The sequence below is a fragment of the Podarcis liolepis genome (assembly GCF_965112155.1).
Source record: "Podarcis liolepis genome assembly, chromosome: 16".
Classification (NCBI taxonomy): domain Eukaryota; kingdom Metazoa; phylum Chordata; class Lepidosauria; order Squamata; family Lacertidae; genus Podarcis; species Podarcis liolepis.
In genome coordinates, this window is record NC_139567.1 from 37,872,655 (window position 1) to 37,889,212 (window position 16,558).

The window sequence follows — 16,558 nt, forward strand, 5'->3', positions numbered from 1 at the left end:
AGTGGGGATTTGAACCCTGATCTCCCAGGTCATAGTCCAACACTCTAACTGCTGCACCACACTGCCTTCCTACAGCACTTCCAATTCAGTAGGTGGGTGGCACAGTGATTCTCTGGGCTATTCCCTGCCCTCCGCCTCCTGTTTGGGAACCACGGACAAACTTCCGAAAGAGGAGGTCAAGGTTAAGTTTTTGGACCCGTTTCTGGACTCGCACTATAGCAGAACTGAAAAACACCCATCTTTTGCTCCCTCAACCAGCATGGGGGTGCAAAACTGGGACATTCGGGATTGGGTGGAGAAGAAGGGGCACCTTCTGCCAATTCGGGCTGTCCCGAATAATTTGGGACACTTGTGGGGTCTGTGGTAAAGGTGGGCACAACTAGACATCCGTTTATTTTAGCTTACCTAGCAAAGGTTCAGGTTAAGGGAAGGAATGTAGATTCCCCAGAGAACACCAGGGCTTTCAAAATTCCCTAGGCTACGGATGGGCACTCCAAATATTGATTCTATTCCAACCAGCATGGCCAGTAGTCAGAGTAGTCAGAATTGGCAGGGGTTATAATCCAGCAACCTCTGGAGGGCAACAGGTTCCCCAAGTTCCTTTGCCCCAGACCATTCATTCTGCCCCAGCCCTCTTTTAGAATTTGAGCAGCGCAATCAATAGAGGCCTTCCGATTGCTCAGTCCCTCTGTGACAGCCCAGCAGCCCAACCAATCATCGTTAAGAGGTCTCAACAACACCATTGCCACCCCGAAAGTCCTTTGCTGAATGCACAAAGGCTATCTTGAAAGGCCATCCGCAGGCCTCAACAACAAAGCGTCCGCTTCCGTTACCTATGACAACCCGACTGCGTGCTTAGCTAATTAGATTTTAAATTAAAAATCTTGCAAGGGAGATTTGAGATGCTGGAAGAACAGTGGATAATAACTCCCCCAACACGGAGCCAGGAAACTAATAGCCAGCCCAGGATTTAGAGGCAGGAGGAGGAGGAAGTCATTTTGTTGCGGTAAATGAAGGAACACCTTTTAATTTATTTTGGATTTAGGACATTAGCTCTTGAGCCATTACAATAAGCATCAGGCGGCAAAGCCGTGCAGCGGAAAAGACTGCAAATACCCAAGAGCAGACGTCCCAGAAATGCACTGATGTGGCCTCAGAGATATGGCTGTGTCTGTATTTGCTCAACTTCATGAGCTTCAGAGGACATAAATGCACCAATTTCAAGAGCTATTTGGACTGCTCCCTAAATTGGTTTTCTTTTACTGAATCCTGCCTGCTGTATCTATATCTTAGCAAATAATTTAATAACAATAACAATAACAATAACAATAACAATAATAATAGTATATTTGTACCCCACCCATCTGACTGGGTTGCCCCAGCCACTCTGGGCAGTTTCCAGCATATATAAAAACGTAACAAAACATTAAACCTTAAAAAGCTTCCCTATACAGGGCTGCCTTCAGATGTTTCCTAAATGTTATGTAATTCCTTAACATCTGATGGGAGGGCATTCCACAGGCTGGTTGCCACTGCTGAGAAGGCCCTCTGCCTAGTTCCCTGTAGCTTCACTTCTCACAGCATGGGACCCGCCAGAAGGCCCTTGGTGCTGGATCTCAGTGTCTGTGCTGAATGATGGGGGTGGAGACGCTCCTTCAGGTATACAGGGCCGAGGCCACTTTCAAGGTCAGCACCAACACTTTGAATTGTGCTCGGAAATGTACTGGGAGCCAATGTAGGTCTTTCAGGACTGGTGTTATGTGGTCTTGGCGGCCGCTCCCAGTCTGGCTGCCGCATTCTGGAATAATTGCAGTTTCTGAGTCACCTTCTAAGGTAGCCCCACACAGAGCGCATCGCAGTAGTCCAAGTGGGAGATAACCAGTGCAAGCACCACTCTGGCGAGACAGTCTGTGGGCAGGTAGGGTCTCAGCCTGTGTACCAGATGGAGCTGATAAACAGCTGCCCTGGACACAGAATTGACCTGCGCCTCCATGGACAGGTATGAGTGCAGAATGACTCCCAGACCTGGTCCTTCAGGGGCACAGTTATGCCATTCAGGACCAGGGAGTCCCCCCACACCTGCTGGCCCCCTGTCCCTAAAAACAGTACTTCTGTCTTGTCGGGATTCAACTTCAATCCATTAGCCGCCATCCATCCCATTTCTCCACCACTGGATTCAGATAGTTTTCCCATTTTAAGAAACACCACAGGGTTGATTTGGAAAATACCAACCAATAACGCAATGCTGGGCTTCCTCAGTCCTCTGCCCCAACAATCCTCCAAGCACTTTATCACATGCAGTTTTACTTATGTAATCAGATGTGCTGAGCCCCTCTGAGCCCTGGCTGGTGGTGCCATTGGACTCCAGCTCCCATCAGTCCAGCCAGCATGCACAATGGTGTTTATCTCATTCCTTCCCTGGGTAGCATGCAGCCGGGACATTTTGCACATGAGTTACCACACTGGTGCACCCAGTGGCAATTTTGATTCTCCTGCTTACAAAGAGGATTCAGCCACGGCTTTCATCCCTTACCCTTTAAAGCCCTTCACGGCCTAGGACCCTCGTACCTACCGGACCGCCTCTCCCGGTATGCCCCACGGAGAACCTTAAGGTCCATAAATAGCAACACCCTAGAGGTCCCGGGGTCCTAGGAAGTTAGATTAGCCTCAACCAGAGCCAGGGCCTTTTCAACACTGGCGCCGGCCTGGTGGAACGCTCTGCCTCATGAGACCAGGGCCCTGCGGGATCTGATTTCTTTCCGCAGGGCCTGTAAGACAGAGTTGTTCCGCCTGGCCTTTGGCTTGGAGCCAATTTGATTCCCTCCCCCTCTTTCTTTTTCCTTTTTCCTTTCTCCTCTTGTGATGAGGCTGCATTTTAATATTTTAATGTTTCAATATTTTAATTGTTGTATTTTAATCTTGTTTTTAAATTGTATTCATTCAGCTTGTTTTTATTATTGCTTGTTAGCCGCCCTGAGCCCGGCCTTGGCTGGGGAGGGCGGGGTATAAATAAAAATTATTATTATTATTATTATTATTATTATTATTATTATTATTATTACCACAGTTCTCCTTGGTGTCCAGTATGATTTAAATATGGGGATGTTGCCACCTAAGAAACACATGGCACATGTTATACATGTTTACTCAGAAGTACCCCCACTGTCTTACATAGGGCTTACTCTCAGGAAGGTGTACAGAGGATTGCAGCCTCCACTTCAGATCTCCATCAGACAGATGGAACTGGTTGGCCCACTCTTTCACCACTCATTTTAAGTCTTCTTCTGCTCCGTTCAAGGTCTGAACTTGAACTTAAGCCGATCTCCTCTCTCTGATTTGCTGAGCTTTCGCAAGGTGCTCTGAGGTTAGACCTAGCAGCTCAGTTCTTGCAAAGCTTGATTCCCGCTTCTCTTCGACGGCATAGTGACCAAACACTTGGTAGCACCCGAGATTAAAGAGACCAAGAGGAAAACAATATACAGGGAGGTGAGGAAGATTCAGGAAGTGAAGTGGAAGCAGTTTCTGCCCACACACAGACACCTCTCCCAGGCCAGTTTTCACCAGCACATCTGGAGGGCTGCAAATCTATATATTACTGCAGTATTAGATGGCATCTGGAAAATGTACTCTTTACATTAAGAGGCGAAGAGAAGGTATGTTCCGAGTTGGAAACATTTGCAGACTTTCATCCAAAGCCGAGTTATTGTCAGCCCACAGGAATGTCGAATTCTTTATTAACAAAGGGAAATAAACCACATCGTTTTAGAAAACAGACATCTGTGATCCAGGCTGTCAGCAAGCAGTTCCCAAATTAATTCCGATACACTAAGAGACATTGAGGATACAGGGATCAAATTCAGAGGCTAAGTCCATGCATCTGTCCCACTCACTGGCTTCCACAACACACCTCTGGAGCAACCTAGATCTCGAGCCTGCTCAAAGATGCTTCAGAGCTGGAACCCAGTTCCAGGCATATTCACTCAGAAGTCTCCCAGCATTCAGTGGGGCCTGTTCCAAGGAAAGCACGCCCAGGATAATAGCAAACCAACAATAAACTATTAAATGGGCTTGCATGCTGGAAGGCACAGTCCCATTACTTGGGAGGGGGTGGTATTCTAACTTGTGCCAATCATATCACAATAATTATGGGTCTTTTAAAAAGTAACCACAGCAAATGCTCTTAAAGCATGCTGTTTCTGGGAAATTTAATTTGGCAATTTAACTCCCAGGGTATCAAAAAAAACCCCTGGCCTTTACATCACCTTTGTGCCTTCCAGATGTTTTCAACTACAACTTCTGTCAGGTCTAGCTCAATAGTCAGGGATGATGGGAGTTGTAGCCTAGCAACATCTGAAGGTCGCCAGATTGGAAAAAATATGCTTTAAACCTTGATTATCTTTTCTCTCTGCCCCCACCACCTCCCAAAATCTGAAATGCTGCCCTGTGATCAAACCCCACTTTTAAAAGATGCTCATTGGCACCAGAAGGGCAGAATGTAGGTGGTCGCAACTGGGCAGGCACCAGTTGCAAAACACGCCAGAGGAATTTTGAGCACTGCACAGAAGGACCAAGAGGGTGGATGCAACACTCAAGTGGGTCTGTAGACGAAGAAGGTCACCTTTCAGAGACCTATGCAAAATGAGTAATAAAAAATAGGTCAAGATGTTTTACAAGTTTAAAGAACTATTCAGATATTGTTTTATCCATGGGTGAATTTATGCAAATTTAGTTAATCAACCAAACAAAATTCATACAATCAGCCAACTAAGGTTTCTTTAATTGGGTCACTAATAAACGGGAGCAGTTGATGTACAGAACACAGGATGAAATATATAGTCTAGTATATCCCTTGTATTGCTTGGAGTAGTTACAATCAGTGCAATTTCGAAAGGTTCAGCCCACCATCTTGATTCAAAGTGATGTTCAGTTGTATCCAAACACAGGCAAAAACCTGCTCATGGATCTCAGGAATCATCACACAAATTTTGATTATATTTTAAGAGATGACCGAATGCATAGCTAACAGGCAGCTGTCCAAATACATAGCAGATTTACGGTGCAATCCTATACATGTCTGCTTAGAAGCTAAGCCCTGTTGAATTCAAGTGTGTACAGGATTGCAGAGCCTGAATAATTCTATTCCAGGAGGAAGATCGTATTTCGTTTTGTATTCATTTCCCACCTTCATATTTAAACTTTATTCCACATTTTGGAATTGCATCTGCATCTAATTAAATATATTCTGTTAAGGTGTTGCACAAAAGAATGGAACATAAAATCACTTCTGTGTGGTAGAATCAAGGTACCAGTAATATCTTTCAGATGCCTGCAACTAAGCCTATCAAATTGCTCCTTCTAAAATCTTTTATCTGCCCAAGTGAGAGAGGTGCTGTGAGAAAGATGAGAGGGTCAAAGTTAATAAACTGATCTTGGAAAACCTGTGGTCTGCCCAATTCTACAAAGAACAGCAACAAGGAAAAGGACATCGGTGACATCACCAGCCAATAAACCAATCCATGGTCTCTGCCACCTTCCTTATTTGCAAGTTTCAAAATTCCAAGCAGATTTCAAGCATTTCCATCCTTGGATGGGCATGTCATCAACAGCTATCAATGAAATAAAATCCTGTCACAACAGTTAACAATGAAAACTCCCAGGCAACATCCAAACCATCAAAATGACTTTGACAGAAGAAGGAAGATTCTTTTCAGAAACATCCTTCCCCTAGAAAAGCACTTTCTGCATTTATTTCCTTGTGCTGGGGACTGTCTGTGCCATTTTACCTGGCAGACAATGTGGGCAGAGATGCTTCTGCATCAATTCTCAGGTGGGGAGCAAGACTCCAACTGGCCAAGAGTGAGTCAGACAATGAGAACCAAATCTTTTCAATCATAACAGTGCGGCTTGGAAACTCGGAAACAATCTGACAGTTCAGTCACTTCCAACTTCAGCCCAAGAACCCAATGGAACCTAGTAGACCACCAGTGGATCCCACACAGCAAACTTTCTGCTACCTTTTTTGTCGAATTGGAGTGTTTGAGAGACACTAGTGGATGCTTTTACCTGCACAAAGGTAGCCAATTTCCCATGCCACTCAAGCAATAGCATTTATGTGACAAAGTAGAGACAGATTTTAGAAATGGAACTGCATTGGTGTGTATCAAAATTGAAGAAACTAATAAACTAATAAACCAGCCATAACTAGGTCCTGTTTATTACAACTGATAGCCCACCATTCAGGATACAGAACCTCTTTTTCTCTGCCTCAGTTATGCCCTCTGCAAGGTGGAGATAATACCATAGGCATACCTGACAGGGGTGTCAGGTGGATTACAATAATACATTATTGGCAGCATCAGAACACTACAGTTCAATGCAAACACTTATTACTATTACTATATTTAATTTTTAATTCTTTTAATTGCTTTTTTAAAACTGCTGCACTCTTCAAAGGTGTTTGCTTTGCCTTTTTTATACATGGATGCTTATTTCAATGTTTCAGTCGAATTGTTTTATTGTGCATTCTTATTTACACGCCATTATATTATTTTGTAATTGGTTTTATACTTGTAAGTTGATTAAAAGGTGTGTTTGGCAATTAAGCAGTATATATATTGATTCATGAGAATATTGCGGATTATTACTACTATGATGCTGAACTTGAAAGAAATTTGAGAGAGAAAGTGAAACAAATGTGCAACTATTGTGGAATGGAGGTGGGAAAGTAGATTATTTGGGAGAGGGGCTGTGAGAAGAGGAGAGAGAAATAGCAGAAATACAATTCCAGGACCAGTTCCTCCTAAATAATGAGCGTTGGGGAAAGAGAGGAGGTCCCAAACCTCTCCAAAGCAGCCTTCCAGCGCCTCATTATGCAAACAAGAAGTAAACTTTGAAAGGCAGGTGTCAAAACAACAACAAATCAACTCTCAACTCTTCCTTGATTCCCATCTCACATCAGCCATGCTTGCCAGCTTCCCTCTCTCTCTGCCCCCTCCCAAAGCAAAGCTCATTTTGCTTAAAAACACACCCGTACACACCCCTTTTTGCCCCTTTACACCGGGCTAGACGCTCTTATCTGCGCCCTCCAAACCACACGCCCCTCGCAGTTGAAATAAGGGGGTGGCGGCAAAAGGAGGTGGGGGACATGACCGCCTGGAGGAGAAGGAAGAAGCGCAGGGACACCAGCCAACCCACCCGCCTCCAATCCGCCAGGTCCTTCTAGGAGCGAGGAACCGAAAGCAGAGCCGAGAACGCGCCTCGTTAGAGGAGAGGGCCCTCCGACGGCGCAAAGGGAGAGGGAGGCGAGAGGCACCGCGGGCTCCAAAACAGGCCGCTATGGAGGGGAGACGCGGGGTAGGTGGGTGGGCTGGAAAGTCAGCTGCTACAGCTTTCGGAAACCCGGGTAGGAACGGCCGCCGCGTTTCGGGGGTGGGGTTCCCAACCCCCTTTATTTCCCTTTTCCCGCGGGGAGGGTCTCTAAGCGAACGCTCGGCGCGCGCAAAAAGGGAAGCGGCGGAAAGTAGCCACAATTCCGTCCCCGGCGTTCCAAAAGGCTCCTCGGCGTTCCAAAGGGGCCCCTCCCCCGCCCCGCTCCCCACCCCCAACGTTCCAAAGCTTACCCGCGCCACTCGAGTAGGGCTCGGAAGGGAGACGCGCGGCACCGCTGGGCTGCCGGGGAAAGAAGCAGGATAGGGCTAGCCGAAGATATGGGTAGGGAGAGCGCGCTGGGTGTTGCAAGGATCCTCCTGCCGCCGCCGCCGCCGACCCCTCCCCTGTAGGAGAAGAGCTACGCCCGCTTCTCCCTCCCCGCTCGCTCCCCCGGTCTACCTACGTTAGTTCCCTCGCAGTTGTTCCTCCTCCGTATCCAAGACCTTGGAGAGGGGGGCAGGTTGGTCGCTCCTTTTAATGTATGCTGGTGTGGCCGCTCGCTGGATCGCCTCTCCCTCCCCGATGGTCACACCGATCCATTGCAAACACAGGAGGGCAACGTAACGGCGGGCGAAGCTGCCTTTCTCTCTGCCTCCCTTAGCCCCCCCACCTTTTCCCCTCCCCAAGCCTAGCGGCCGGTTGTTTGAAACGCAGCTGTGTAACACACCCCTCCTCCCCGTAGGAAGGCCGCCTCGCCACAAGTGGCACAGATTTGAGGAGGAAAGCGGGGGGGGGGGGAGAGAGAGAGACCGAGGGTGTCGAGAACACGGCGGGGGGGGGGGAGAGAAAGAGGAGGGGCTCACAAAGGACCAGAGCAGCTCCCAAATTTGGCCGGGAGTTTGCTTTCCCCCTAATTTCCCTTGCTATTGGGGTTCTTCAGACCCAATACGTGGTGGCCCCGGTCCGTCACGCGCGGGTCCACATGGCATGAGGACCCGAGCAGCACATTATATCAAATTGCGACTCCTCAGTATTGCGCTCCCGGGCTAAGAGACAAGCTCAACAAGTATACGACCAATATAATAATAATAATAATAATAATAATAATAATAATAATAATAATAATAATAATAATAATAACAACAACAACAACAACAACAACAACAACAACAACAACAACAACAAGAAGAAGAAGAAGAAGTATACGACCATAACAACAACAACAACAACAACAAGAAGAAGAAGAAGTATACGACCATAACAACAACAACAACAACAACAACAACAACAACAACAACAACAAGAAGAAGAAGAAGAAGAAGAGAAGAAGTATACGACCATAACAACAACAACAACAACAACAACAACAACAACAAGAAGAAGAAGAAGAAGAAGAAGTATACGACCATAACAACAACAACAAGAAGAAGAAGAAGAAGAAGAAGAAGAAGAAGAAGTATACGACCATAACAACAACAACAACAACAACAACAACAACAACAGGAAGTATACGACCATAATAACAACAACAAGAAGAAGAAGAAGTATACGACCATAATAATAACAACAACAACGTTTCAGACAGTGCTGCAAGTAATTGGTAGGTGGGCAAAACTCAGTGTTACTCTGCGTAGACCCATTAAAATTAATAGACCCAAGTGTTCATTATTTTCAGTAGAGTGATCTAGCAAACTCGCATTGGCTACAACCCATAATCCAACATTTTGAAAAAAATAAAAAACTCATTTCCCATGTGTTTTTACTAACAAGCAACATTAAAATACCGAGACCTCCCCCGAGTTAGCAACTGGTTTAAGCTGCTGCCACAGAGTCAGGCCCTTAGTGCACACAGCTCAGTATTGTCTACTACACTGACTGGCAGTGGTTTCCCAGGGTTTCAGGGAAGGGACATTAACAGCCTGACCTGGAGAGGCTGGGGATTGAACCTGGGACCTTTTGCAAGCAAAGCAGATGCTCCACCTCTGAGAGATGGCCCTCCCAATAAGATGTCGGGTCCACCCAACCCTCCTGGTGGGCCAGTGCACACTTGTTGGCTTAGAAGACCAAGGCAGTAACATTAAATGCCGTAATGAGGTCCCTGTTGATTCAGGGGGAGGACAAATCTGTGCCCAGTGTGTTGTGGGACATCTTCAGGAGAAGAAAAGGCTAAGGCGTAAACCCTCCAGGAGTAAATCTGGAATGGAGTCCCTAAGACGGTTGGATGGTGCCTTGTCCTCCTGCTTCTGGCAACTCCTGGTCCTAAATGACTTTCTCTGCTTTCCTTTGGACCACATCAGCAAGGCCAAGAGAGGTCTCTTGTTATCTGGGCAGCCCAGGACCTCCATCCACACCGCCCAGGCTTGCACCCCAGAGGTCACTTTGGTGCTGCAAATGCAGAAGACGACACCAGTTGGAGCCTCTAGACCAGGCACTCAAGGGTAGCCCCATTGCACTGCAATAATGGAGTCTTGAGGCTATCAGTGCTCAGCCTGGATAGTTCAGTTGGTTAGAGCATGGTGCTGATGACGCCAAGGTTGCAGGTTCGATCCCCGTAGGGGACAGGTGCATATCCCTGCATTGCAGCCGATTGAACTTAGATGATCTGCTGGGTCCCTTCCTGATTCTATGAATCACCGTGGCCTCAACTATCCTTGTCCAAGAATGGCCATAATTGATACACCAGCTGTGGTAGGTAAAAGGCAATCCTAGCCACTGGGCCTCTAGTGACAAAAATTCAGGAGAACACCCAGACTCGGGAACCTCCAATCTATAGCGCTTCAGTCTTCCCAGGGTTCGGGATCAGTTTACTGGGCCCCATCCAGTCTGCCACTGTGCCCAGACCATGGTCCAGATCAGTGTTTCCCAAACTTGGGTCTCCAGCTGCTTTTGAACTACGGTTCCCATCATCCCTGACCACTGGTTCTGCTAGCTGGGGTGATAGGAATTGTAATCCAAAAAATCTGGACACCCAAGTTTGGGAAACACTGGTCCAGATGGTGCACAGCCTCTCCTGATTGAGATGTTCTGGAGAAGCAGAGCTGTGGGTCACCAGAACAGTGATAACACTTCCCCCAAACTCCAATCTGCCTCCTGTAGAGACAGGTGCTTTCCCCCTTCTCCAAAACAACCAGTCTACAGAACATAATGAGCATGACAAAACCAGAGAAGACGAGCATTGCCAGCTCAGGCTGATGGAAATTGTAGTCCAAAGCATCTGCAGGGCTTCAGGTCCAACATACCCACCTTTCAGATCACGTGTGATAGGTGTGATTTTTAAGGACATAGGAAGCTGCCTTATACCAAGCTAAAAAGATCAACCGTCTGGTCCTGTATAAGGCAATCTCATGCAAACTAGGATTGATGAGTCAGGCCTAGTCAGTCTCGCCTTCCTCCCATTCATCACAAGGTACCCAACCATTCTAGACGGGCAAAGCCCTACTTGTGTCACCTGGGCTGGTATTTTTAGCATCCATTAGCACACTTTGCAAGGTAGCATCCATAAATAGAGCACCATCTCATCTGCCCCAAAGAAACAAACAAAAAAAACTCAGTTACTATCCTTTATTAACACATATTAAACCTCAGGTTCCTCTCAAGTGCTTTGCAATCTGAACTGTGGGGAGGGGGTTGCCCCAAGTTCAGTCTACCCTCAGCCAGCACCCCACCTAGCTAAATACGCCATTGGGGGTGAGGCCAAGCTTTTGGAAGGTTGCAGCATCCGCTGTGGTCGCAGAGACTGATAGGGGAGAGACATGTTTTGTTGCAGCTGGGGCAGATGAAGGCATCTAGTTGTGCTGCTGCAGATGCACCAGGGCGTTTCCCCTCTCTGCCTTCCTCCCAGCAGTCATTTCTCCTCTGCTCACGACCTGACTGCCTATCTCCAGGCACTGTGGTTGTCTGCAAGGGATTCCCAGATGGCAGAGTTGGTGTTGCTAGCTGCCACATCATGTGCCAGCTGCAGACATCTTTGTAACACGGTTGGTCTGCCAACTGACCTGGTGCTGAAAGCCAGCTCCCCATAGACCACGTCCTTGGGGATCCTGCCATCTTCCATACTGTGGACATGACGAAGCCAGCATAGACAAAGCTGAGACACTAAAACCAGTCAAGGGGGTGGCACTGGTTGTCAGCTCCCTCCTCCTCCTCTGGGTTTATTTGTGTCCTTCAATTACATTCAGTGTGGTGTAGTGGTTAAGAGCAATAGACTCGTAATCTGGTGAACTGGGTTTGCTTCCCTGCTCCTCCACATGCAGCTGCTGGGTGACCTTGGGCTAGTCACACTTCTCTGAAGTCTCTCAGCCCCACTCACCTCACAGACTGTTTGCTGTGGGGGAGGAAGGGAAAGGAGAATGTTAGCCGCTTTGAGACTCCTTTGGGTAGTGATAAAGCGGGATATCAAATCCAAACGCTTCTTCATGCTTCTTGCTTGTCTGGAGAGAGATGTACATGTATGTAGCTAGGCTGTAGCCTACTGTACAAGGGCAACAATCACATCCAGTGCCCCACCTGGTCCATCAGGGCAAATTGGGGCACTGTTCTGCCAAGCTCAGCGTGCCCTCAGCCAGACCTCACCTGCCTACCTGCTGCAAACCAGTCGAGGGGGTGCAGTGCCAACTTCTCCTCAGTAGCAGTGTTGCCTCTGGAGAACTCGGCAGGGAGAGTGGAGGCAAAATTCATTGGCTCCAACTCTACCCGCTGTTGGCTCTGACTCCACCTACTGTTGGCCTCCCTGCATTCCAGCCCACCTGTCCCAGTGGGCCACACTCACCACTGGTTTGTGCCCATTAGGGAAATTGGGCTGAAATCTCCACCCCCACCCTGTACTAGGGATTAAGCACTGTGAAACAGTGGCTCATATACCCAGGATTGCACTGCTAGACAAATAAATCGGACCAAATAAAAAAATAAAAAACAAGTGCCTGTTACTGTATTTATATCGTCTGCAGGATCAACACAACTTTAATGATGGGGGGAAATGGAGCTGAAGTCTGGGACCGAAATAAAGAGCTATTACTCATCTTTAGGATATGACTGTCAAATGCCCAAAAGGTACTTCCTTTGTTTTTCTTTTTAAAGAACAGTTATTCCTATGAATCATGGTTAGCCTGTGGCCAGCTATAATTACTCAAATGTTCACTCACCCAGTGTTCCATCCTCTGGAGTGCTGTGCATGTCATTTTCTGTCTGACATGCAGAATATTCCACGTTTTGCATTTGTGGATTTTTGTCTGGCTTTCAAGCCATTTTATTATAAATGGGAGGAGGGCAAAGTGCACTTTTACAATCAGGCAGGGTTTTTTTTTGTTTTTTTAAAAACCAACACTGCTATTTGCCTAGCGCCAATGACTTTTTATCATTTCAAGCTGGCTTTGAAGTACAGCCAGCAAATGATTGCTAAAATATTAATCATCCAGTCTTGTTTCAAAGCGTAGGTCAGAGAGAAGGCATGGAGCTTGATAGAACTGTAGTAAAGTGAATTGACAACACAGCTTACAATACAAAACCCAGAATTTTAAAAAAACTAGACATCAACAGGACTATTGACAAGAGTTTTAGATCAGATGAGCCGGGCCTGAAACAAAACATTGCACTGTATCCTCATCCCATAACAGAAGTGCTCGTGTTCAGACTGTCAGCCAGCCAGCCGCTCCATACTTGAGACTCTTATGTATTTGGGAAAGTTTATTGCTTGTCTGTCCTGTTTGCCTCCTATGTGTTCTGACACCACTCAATCTATCACCACCTCAGAACAAGGGTTCCTGAGGAGGCAGGGGCAAGCTTTGCTGATGTTTGGATGCCAAGACCATTTTGAATCAAGATGGACCAAAACATGACTTTGGCAAAACTTCGTAACATTGGCTTGCCGGGTCCAAACTCACGTATTACACTATCCATTTATAAATCACAATATATTTTTGCTTTTTAAAGAATTGCCTGGCAGCATCAGGCACTCCCCACTTGTGTACTATATATTTTGGAAAGCCGTTTGTTCTTTGGTCTGTCCACTCTGTGGGTCCCGATGCTGGTTATCATCGCTAAACTCAGCAGGAGAGTTCCCGAGGTCGTGGCGGCAGTCGATACTGGTATGGCAGACACCATTTTGAATCAAGATGGAAGACTGAACTGTCACTATGGGGTGACTTCACTCATTTTTGGCGATAGGCTTGTCCACCTCTCACTGTATCACCACCAAACGCAACATGAGTGTCCCCGAAGTGGAGGCAGCGCTCTTCGTCCAAGTTTGCATGCAGGGTGCCATTTTGAATAAACATGGCACACCAAAACATGACTTTGGTGTGACTTCACCCAATTTGGTGTGACAGGCCCAAACTGCAGTGAGAAAGAGTTTGCCTTAGCTTTGGGTCGACTAGCTTCAAGTATTACAGCCGAAAGCTTGGTAAAATTGTTCATGGAGTTTGTTTGCTAAAAGCAAAGAATTTAAAAAAAATAATTTTTATACACTGTTTGGTATTTCTAATATAAATCAATTAATAAAGTCTGTAAATAATAAATCTTGAGGAAGCAGATTCTTGTTTCAGAGGAACACCCACTTTTGACTCCAATCCTGCTGGCACTCAACTGCTAAGTTATACATCTCTATGACAGCCGACTGCATCCAGCCTTGACACAAAATATTTATTATTTTCTTGAGCTTTCACACATTTCAGTAAATAATGCTTAAAAAAATAAACTTAAGTTTATCAACCAACCAGTATTTTAATTAAGCCTACAGGCATCAGGTCTTTGCATAGACTTAAAATTAAAAAAATGAGCCTCCCAGATTAAATTTAAGGTGGCTGTAATTACCTACAATCCCCAAAATGGCCTGGGTCCAGCTTATCAAAGAGATTTCCTCCACCCCTACATTTCCCCCAAACACAGTAACCCAAGGAAGTCACGACTACAAGACGACAAACATTTCAAAATGCTCCTCTGGTGAATGAGGTTGGCAGTTAGAGTCACATCCATATCATACGTACAGTGGTACCTCGGTTTAAGAACAGTCTGGTTTTAAGAACAATTTAGTTTACAAACTCCGCAAAACCGGAAATATTGTCTTGGTTTGAGAACTTTACCTTGGTCTAAGAACAGAATCCAAACAGTGGAAGGGCACCGGCGGCGGGAGGCCTCATTAGGGAAAGCGCTCCTCCGTTTAAGAACGGTTTTGGTTTAAGGATGGACTTCCGGAATGGATTAAGTCCATAAACTGAAGTACCACTGTATTTAAAGGACACTTGTACCATTAAGTCACAGCTTCTTCAAAAGAACTGGTTAAGGGTGCCGATGGTACGGTAGCTGTGAAACCCTGACTTCCTTCACAGATACAATTCCCAGAATGGTTTATCCATTTGTCTTCTCAGGGAACTCTGGAAATTCTAACTCTTAAGGGTAATAGGGGTTTCCTAGCAACTCTCAGCACCTTTACCTAACCACATGCCAGGGTACTTTGGGGGGAAACTACGACTGTTCAAAGTGACATGAGTGCTTTAAATGGGTGGTGTGGATGTGTGCCAGCTCGATTTAATGTAGGTGTGGGGAGCCAAACAGAGGAAGCAATGGAATGGGAAGGAAGCCCTCTGCAAGAGATCAGTTCAGACTTCTGGAAAGAGCTCTGACCCTCTCCTGACAGCCAGCTGGACAGAAGAAATATTATTATTTTAAAAAACCTTGCCTCACCCAACCTGCAATTTCCAACCATCTGTTGTAGTACTGCTGTTTGGAGCAACAGGAAACAGGAACTGTCTCTGGGTGGCCCACTTTATTATTAATTAATTAATTAAATAAATTTCTACACCACCACTCATATGTGGATCACAAGGTGGTTTACAATAAACACCTGAAACAGTGGCAGTAGAACTTACCTGCTGAGGATGCTTTCTAGGTGGATGAATCACTACTTTGAGCTTGCAAAACACAGGCAGTGAACTTTAAGAGTTACATACACACAAACTATTTGGGATGCATTAAGTTTGTAGGAGCACGGTGCTGCAGAATTCCATACGTAATTCATCCATTAAAACCAACACATCAACCTGGTTGGTCCTTATATACAACCTTCTATATGTATTCATTACCTACAATGTGTAGGAAAGGCTCTTGACAGGACCATTGACCAGCAACACCTACACAAGTGTTGTTACTGGGTGATCGCCAACTCTGGAGCCCTCCCCCTTTCTACATCTATGTATGTATGGGGTGTTATGTTTAAGCAAACTGCAAGCAGCTGTGGTTTGATTCACCACTTTACCAAATCACATATCCAGACAATGGATTGGGTGCAAAGAACTATGAGTGAAGGAGGATAAAATGGATTGGTAACATTCCATGAATTATCGTGCAAGAGCTAACAGAGAATGACTTATCTCCTCTGCACAGAGCCACTATACATCAGGAGTACAGTAATAACATACGTTGATGCAAGGAAACTTGTGGCTGGGTGGGGGAGTTCATGAAAAGAGCTTGTGTAGAGTCTTTCATTCTTCTGTAAAACAGGAAACAGTTCTTCCAGGGCAGGGAGGCATTCCCACTAATGGAAGAGGGTTTTTTGATGGTTTTGGCCCAATCAATGGTTACCTCTTCTGTATAGAACAGGCAAGACATACAGATCAAAATCTTCAAATGAGCACATATGCATCCCTGGAACAATGCACTTTTGCAAGTGATCGCAAGGTTTGCAAGCTGCCTCATGCACTGATCTTGACAAAAATAGAAAAAGGAACAGTGCATAAATACAAATACTGTACGGCAATGCACACATAACTACGACGTCTCTACATTTCTGTTTATTGAGACAAACTAATTAAAAGGCACAAACATGGGGCATATGTTTACATGACATTATAACAAACATATACATTAAAAGTGTAGGAATGTGTTCTCTTTCTGCTACACAGGAAGTTCCTAAGCTTTTATATATACAAAAGTTGTACAATTTGATGTCCTAAGGTACAAAAGATCATTTATAAAATTATTTTACACTAAGTTCTATTATTCCCCCCCTTTTTTTTACTATGTAGTCCAAGCCCCTAGAATTGTTTTCACATAATCTGGGCATCCGTCTCTTGACCCCAGACGTATGCCTCAAAAGTACGGAATATGTTGCTTTTACACCGACACGATGGGTATTAACACAAAAAAAACCAAAAACACCAGTGGGCTTGACCCTCACAGGCTTGCCTGCATCCCATTA

The 16,558-nt window shown here is 45.7% G+C and overlaps 1 protein-coding gene and 1 long non-coding RNA gene across 9 annotated transcripts in view; one reads left to right on the forward strand and one right to left on the reverse strand.

Annotated features, from left to right (window-relative positions):
* CUEDC1 (CUE domain containing 1) overlaps window positions 1–8,051 on the reverse strand; it is a 56,994-nt gene extending 48,943 nt beyond the window's left edge. For 3 of the 8 annotated variants that reach the window (XM_083480094.1, XM_083480090.1, XM_083480087.1), the window contains exon 1: window positions 7,832–8,051. The gene's annotated coding sequence lies outside the window, so the exon portion shown is untranslated. Of the gene's footprint in view, window positions 1–7,619 lie in introns of all 8 variants that reach the window. The other 5 variants (XM_083480082.1, XM_083480084.1, XM_083480089.1 and 2 more) reach the window with 3 other exon arrangements.
* Window positions 244–13,880, forward strand: LOC310695542. The gene is made up of 3 exons (XR_014520146.1): window positions 244–7,353; window positions 12,315–12,417; window positions 13,117–13,880. It is a non-coding gene; the product is annotated as an uncharacterized lncRNA (long non-coding RNA).
* Window positions 13,881–16,558: the final 2,678 nt, after the last annotated feature.